Source organism: Canis aureus, chromosome 12, assembly GCF_053574225.1.
Source record: "Canis aureus isolate CA01 chromosome 12, VMU_Caureus_v.1.0, whole genome shotgun sequence".
Classification (NCBI taxonomy): domain Eukaryota; kingdom Metazoa; phylum Chordata; class Mammalia; order Carnivora; family Canidae; genus Canis; species Canis aureus.
This window is the reverse complement of record NC_135622.1, coordinates 10,758,527-10,765,539: the sequence shown is the minus strand read 5'-3', so window position 1 is coordinate 10,765,539 and position 7,013 is coordinate 10,758,527. Positions and strand designations below refer to the sequence as shown.

Sequence of the window (7,013 nt, the reverse complement as noted above, 5' to 3'; positions counted from 1 at the left end):
CCCCTTCCCAGCGGGTGCCCGGCGGGCCTCTGAGACCAGCGCTTCCTGGTGGCAGCTACTGGCAGGGCACTTCTGCACGCTGGGTTTCTCCCCCCCCCCCACACACTTTTTATTCTCACCTCGCAAATTCCACTTTCCAGTGAAGATTTCCCAAGGAGGAAATCCCAGGAGATTGCTCTTTCTCTCTGGAGACTCTCTGCCCGTGCCCCTTGCTTAGCCTTCACAGAGAATATGGCTCTGCTCACACACGTGTGCATGCACCTGCAAACTTCCAGCTGCTCTGTACCTCGAGGGCATGGGCAACGCCTGGAGCCCCAAGAATGCTTAGCATAACATACTACCGAGGGGTGCTGGTAAGCATGCACTGAATGATTAACCGATGGATTTTTAGAGAGAGGCTGCGCGGGTCTCTGATTCTTAGAAGTCGAGAAGCACAGAAATCTCAGACAGGTGGTCGCTGTCTCCCCGGTCAAAGACTCACCGTTGCACCTTGGTCTGTAATGGTCTCCCCATCTTTCCAGGGGGTTCCAGGGAGACTGCCCTGCACTAAACCCATGCCTCCAGCCATCTGCCAGTCCTGACGGGGAGGGAGACAACACCCTGCCTGCATGCCGTGTCCAGGAGGCTTCCTGGCAACCTTACCTGTTCCATCTTTTCCCAAGTCTGGGCGCCCACTCCCAGCACCTCCCCAGGGCCTTGGTGATGAAGGCCACGTACAACACCTGAGTCTCCCCTAAGGCCATATCTGCCTGAGCAAACCCCGGATCTCATCCTCTTCCCTCCTGGGATTCGAACTGTTTTCTTTTCCCTTAACTTACTGCCTTTCCTCTCTGAGTGGTCTGCTTCTTTCTAGCCCTTTGAGAAGAACAAAGATGTCAGAGCACCAGCATCAGCCTGGCATGTTTGCTCTCAATTTCCACCCCTCCTGTCACTCTGAGGTTCCCGGGTCCTTTCGGGGTCTCCCTAGCACTGCCCCTCCATGCGACTTGCTTTCCTCCCCCCCAGGCTGCCTCCCACCACCCCAGGGGTGTGGAGGAAGCTCTGCGTCTGCACCCAGAGGCCCCTTCTCCGCGCTTTGGTGTGCTCGTCCACGTGTGGATGCCAGCCTGTACCTCGTGGCTTTGACATGCACCTGCGTGTCTCCCCAAGGCACCATCACCTCTTACCTTGACTCCACATATCTGGCCCTGAGACTGCCACCTAGGAGGTGGTTAATGGGTGTTAACTGAAGCCAGAATGGAACAGCAGATGAGTACAGTAACCACACCTGGCTAAGCCCTTCTCCAACCCCAACCCTCCACTCCTAGCGAGTTTGCACTTAATTCATTTGAGTGCAATCACATGCTTTGTTCCTCGCCTTGTGATTTTTTTTTTCCTATCAGGCTTGTATACTTTATCTTCCCAACAGTATACAGGCCCCATGAGAGCACATCTGGGCAAATTGGTTGTAGCCTCACACCGATCCCAGGCGGGACTCTGCCGACCACAGGTCCTTGGTAAATGCTGCTCCCTAACTCCCAGAGACACCCGACTCTGCCCCTTGATTCTGCGTTATGAAAACACTCAGCACGTGAAGTCAACCTGGCATTTGCAGGTGCGTCCCTCAGAGCGGGCCTCTGTATTAGAAACTGGAAACAAGGATGAGTGCAAGCATTGCCTCCGGAGCTCGGGGAGTCCGGCGGTCCCCTCTACAAGTCGAGGACCAGGATGGGCAAGGGGCTTGCCCTTGGTCATACGGTGCAAATGGCAGACTGGGCTGATGTGACTGACAAAGGCACAGTGTCAGTCATGCCTTCAGAGCAATAATATGCTTCGCCCCTAAGCTTGGTAGCTCAGACTTAACTTTTCCCCAATGATTGCTAATTAGTAAGGTTTGTACTTGGGCTGCTAACACCTGAGCAGCACGGAGGAGTCCTCCTTGAGAGAATTCACACACACGCATGCATGCAGGAAAGCTAGGATCCTGTTAGGGGCAGCAGAGCAAGCTGTTCCCAGTAAAAGCATCAGGAATACATGCAAGATTGGGAGGACACGTTGAAGGCATCCCCCTTTCTGTCTCATAAACCTCGCATTGCACATGCCCAGCCCTGCAGGCTGATGGAGGCTCCCCTGTGGCCTTGCATCATTCCTGGTTTTTTGTTTTGCTTTTTTAAGATTTTATTTATTTATTCATGAGAGACACACAGAGAGAGGCAGAGATACAGACAGAGAGAGAAGCATGCGAGACTCGATCCCAGGTCTCCAGGATCACACCCTGGGCTGAAGGCAGACGCTCAACCGCTGAGCCACCCAGGGGTCCCAAGCATCATTCCTGTTGAACCTATCAGATTGCTATTGTTTGCAGCAGACAGCTGGTGCCTCATGCAAAATGTAGCCTTTGCTCATCCCTGGTCTATTTATCTTCTGGTCTGTACGTTTTCTCGTCTTTCTTAGCAGGGGCACTTGCTGGAAAACTAGATCTCTGTCACTTAGCAGTTTTCTATGTGTTTTCTGTTCATCCCCTACCTAGAGTCAGAGTCATGTCTCTGTGACAGAACAATTGGTTGCTATGGCGATGACTGTACCGCCCCAGGCAGGAGGCCTGCACTTGAGAGTGGCAGGGGTGCTGTACGCATGGGTGGGGGCCCGAGGAGGTGTTGCAATATCCTGAGTGTGACTTCCTAGACCACTGACTGATTTCTCTAGGCCACCTTGACCCCTCTGCCTCTCTTCCTCCTCACTTACCCACACCCTTGCCCCCACCCCCTCACTAACCACCCTACCCTTTTTTTTTTTTTTTTTTTTTTAGGGCTTGCCTTTTTGATTCGTGGTTAACCACACCTGGCTAAGCCCTTCTCCAACCCCAACCCTCCACTCCTAGCGAGTTTGCACTTAATTCATTTGAGTGCACTAGCATGCTTTGTTCCTTGCCTTGTGATTTTTTTTTTTTCTATCAGGCTTATAGACTTTCATCTTCCCAATAGTATCCAGGTCCCAAGAGAGCACATCTGAGCAAGTTGGTTGTAGCCTCACACCGATCCCAGTCAGGGCTCTGCTGACCACAGGTCCTTGGTAAATGCTGCTCCCTGACTCCAAGAGATACCCCCGACTCTGCCCCAATCCTGTTCTGTTAAACCTACTCATCTTACTTCTTGAGATCAGTAAGCTGGGGGTGATAGGCCATTTAGACAGCTCTGAACATTGGCAACCTGATAAAAGGGGGAAAAAAACCCTAAAGCTTCAGCTGTATAAAATACAGAAGAATGAAAAGACAGTGCTTTGTTATTTAGAAGTGTTTTTGTAGTTATTAGACCATGTTTAAGGTTTTTGGTTTTTGTTTTGTTTTGTTTTGTTTAGCTCCATTTGCCTGTCACATGGCGCAAATCCAGGGACATGTCCACCTCCAGGGCTCGTGACCCCCTTGGGTTCACATGGCCAGAGACCCTCTTCTGTATTTTCACGTGAAAGCCTGTGGATGACTGCCCAACCTAGTGGCATCTACTCGTAGCTAGGAGAACCTGGATCCCTTCCAGAGTGCTATTTAGGCCAAGGCTAAGCTTACAAACATTGGGTGTAAGTTTGGGACCTTCCCTATACCCAAAGCCTGGGAGTGCATGGCTGGGGGACACCCCTCGTGCTGTGTGTGGCTGTAGGCAAACAGCTGCCTTGGACCACGTGGTGATGGTGGCCATGTCATGTTGGGGCTCCAACGTCCTTCTTGTGGGATCCATCCTCTAGTCCCTTGAGGTGGGAGTACACTGGTACAGGTATCCAGCTCTAGGCAGGTAAGGGGTGGGGTTCAAGGTGACTCCAGGTGGGAATCGACATTGGAGAAGATCTGCAAGAACTCAGCTGCTCAGAGAGGACACTGTGAAGGGAGGAAAAGCAGAGGGTTCAGCTCCCCCAACACTGAGCCCGGGCTCTGCTCACTCTTGCAAAGGGAGCTGTGCCTGGAAAGCGTGACAAAGCAGAGAAGCCATCCGGGTGTGAGCTGTGTGCATGTGCCCCGTGGGAGAGGAGACCCGGACATGTGGGGGGCTTGCCTTTTCACAGCCTAAGGTCTGAGGAGGTGCTGGGGGGGTGTCCTCACCAGGCCAAAGCCCAAAACCAACACCAAGCCTGGAGCCCCCCGGGGCAGGAGGGCAGGAGGGCAGGAGGGCCGGCGCGGAGCTGGCGTGGGTCCATACTCCCTGGGAAGAGGGGCCTCTGGTGGGAACAGACTTTGAAGAAGCTGCTGCCACCCCCTCTTTGCCCCAGCCTGGCCACCCCAGTACTGTGCGAGGAAGCAATCTTGGCCGTCCTTGTCCTGCCCAGCGTGGCTGGGCTGAGGCTGTGGGAAGCCCCTGTCTCCAGGCCTCACCTCTTCTACTTCTGGGTGAACTCTGCAGCCCCCCTCGAGGCAGGGCCTCCGCTCTCCGCGAAACAAGGGTTCGGAAAGTGAATGTTCAGGTGCTTGGTCGCTCTGCCCAGACTACAGAAGAGAAAGTGCCCCAGTGGCCTCCCCTGGGGGGACCAGGGACCCTCCCCCGCCCTCACTGCTCCCACCTACTCAGCAATTACCCAGGGCCCAGGGCTCTCTTCAAAAACAGCCACATCGCTGAGGGGAGAGGCCAGGACACAGAGGCGGGCCGGGTGGCCCGTCACAGGGGGTGACAGCTCTTTCTGAGCTGGCCATTCTGGAGGTGGCAGGCAGCTCCCTCGCCTGTCCCCACCACAGGGCGCAGCGGGGTCCCCGAGATGGGCACACAGGCGGCTCCCGGCTGGGCCTCCGGCCTCTGGGCCAGAGCCTTCGTCTTTTCCCCAGAAACGGCGTCCACGGGTTTTCCTCAGGAGAGAAGGAAAACAAAGCTGACAGAGAAGCCACAGGAGTCCCCCGAGGCTGCCTGCGGTGGCTGTGCCCTCCCGCACCTGAGGGAAGGGCCAAGGGAGGAAGCCTCCCCCAGGCCGCGGGGAGGCCCGGCGGGGAGGGCACCCCTGGCTGGGGCTGCGTTATGGGAAGGCCTGGGGGGTTCATATGAAACCAGCGATGCTGAAAGAGCGATCAAGAAGGTTAAGGGCCTTAATATTAGATTAACGGCTGCAGGAGGATAAAGGTCACAGCTTCCAGGAAAGCCGTCTCACTCAGAGAAGTCTTTTTAGTTGGCGGCTCTTAGTCTGGTTTGGTCGATTTTGTTTTCCTTCCTGGTAATTGTGAGAATCCTACGGCTCCCTCAGAAGGTTCTTTCTCGCCTCCCCTTCCCTGGCCACCCCTCCCCTGCACACCTCTGTCTCCCTCTGTCTCCCTCTGTCTCCCTCTGTCTCCCTCTGGAGACGCCTGGTTGTCGTCAGGTTCTGGAGTGAGCGGGTCCCACCTGTTCAGCAAGCCCCGTCTCTCCTGCGAGGCTCTCCCTCCGTGAGGTCTGTGGGAAGAACACAGAACAGTGTTCTGGAAGACCACGTCCCCCGGGGGGGGTGTGCTGAGGCTATTTCAGGGCACTACGTGGTCCCACAGACCAGAGCTCAGCACAGCAGACGGGTTCTGAGACACTAAGGAGCTACCCAAGCGTGGGTTGGGGCGCGGAGGGGACTGGGGCCGACTGAATGAGCATCCCCGGAGGACCCTCTGGGAGTCAGGTGTGGTTGAAAGCTCTCCAGATGCCCTGGGCCGGGCCCTGGATCCGTGGAAGAAAGTCGAGGCAAGTCACAGGCCCCCTGCACGCGTGTTCTTTGGTCATTGGTGTGACTTCCTATCCCCCAGCCCAGCCGTAAGTCCCTTGGGGCAGATGCTTGGCTTTACCCATCTTTACAATCCCTAAACAGGGTTGGCCACGGTCTGTGTGTGGGAGTTAATTTTCAAAATCTCTCCCCTTTCTGGACAACCCTGAAAACTGTCCAGTTTTCAAGTGAGCATTTTCAGAGGCCCGGAGAAAGGACCAGGTTGGCTCTCAGGAGTGGGCAGGGCCTCAAACAGCCTGGCAAGCCGGGTTGCAGGGTCACAGGAGCCCAGAGCCCGAAGGGCCCTCGGAGACCCTCCAGTCCAGGGGTTCTCAAACTGTTCTTCTAGGCATTCTGGGTACCAGAGTGCAGGGGCTCTGGCCTCCACCAGGGCAGCTCCCTCTACTTCTATGGCACTGTGTTCCCTTTTTTTTTTAAGATTTTATTTATGAAAGAGAGAGGTGTGTGGGTGGGGGGAAGGAGAAGCAGGTTCCCTGCAAGGAGCCTGATGCAGGACTTAATTCTGGGACCCCAGGATCAGGACCTGAGCTGAAGGCAGACGCTTAACTGACTGAGCCCCCCAGGCGCCCCTACAGCGCGGTAATCCTATTCAAGAGCAGCAGAACGCATTGCCCCAAGATATGCCACCTGGGCTGTTGTTTCAACCAGAGGCCCCTAGGCAACAGGGGATGCAGGAAAGACTCCTTGATGCTTTTTGTCCTCCTGAAAGCAGGAGATAAATCTCCCATGTGAAAGGCACCCAAGGAAGGAAGACATCCTTAGCACCAGTGACAGGGAATTTGGTGCCAAAAGGGCCGTGTACACAAACCTTGCTGCCTCTTCACCACTTACCATCCACCGCCCCAACCCCCATCTTGTTAATTCTTCAAAAACGTATTTTTTGTTTGTCTGAAGGGTATCACAGCTTCCTGCTCTGACCACTACTTTGAGTCCTCATTCTCCTGCGAAAGCTTTCATGTAAAAATTGAGTAAAACGTGTGTTTTTCGCCTGTTGATCTGCCTTTGTGGGTTTAATTTTCAGCCCCAGCCAGGAACTCCAGGAGGGCCAAGGAAAACTTTCTCCCCTGCACCACTGCAGCAGCCTAACCGGTTTCTCAGCCCCCACCCAGGCCAACCCCTCCCCTAATCTCTGTTAGGCTCCTAATCCCTGTCCCCTTCCCATCCAGCACCCAGAGTGATTATTTCAAAACATAAGGCTGATCAGTTGCTCTGCTGCTCAACAGCCCATGTTGGGCTTCTGTTTCACCCCCTAATAATCTGAAGTGTCTACCATGGCAGATAAGTCCCCACATGTCCTCAGCCAGCTGCCCCTGCCCCCT

General features: G+C 54.8%; 1 long non-coding RNA gene across 1 annotated transcript; it reads right to left on the bottom strand.

Annotated features, from left to right (window-relative positions):
- Positions 1-2,814: 2,814 nt before the first annotated feature.
- LOC144324619 (uncharacterized) lies at positions 2,815-6,022 on the bottom strand. The gene is made up of 3 exons (XR_013390052.1): positions 4,540-6,022; positions 4,340-4,450; positions 2,815-3,847 (listed from the first exon to the last, which is right to left on the bottom strand). It is a non-coding gene; the product is annotated as an uncharacterized LOC144324619 (long non-coding RNA).
- Between the last annotated feature and the right edge of the window lie 991 nt (positions 6,023-7,013).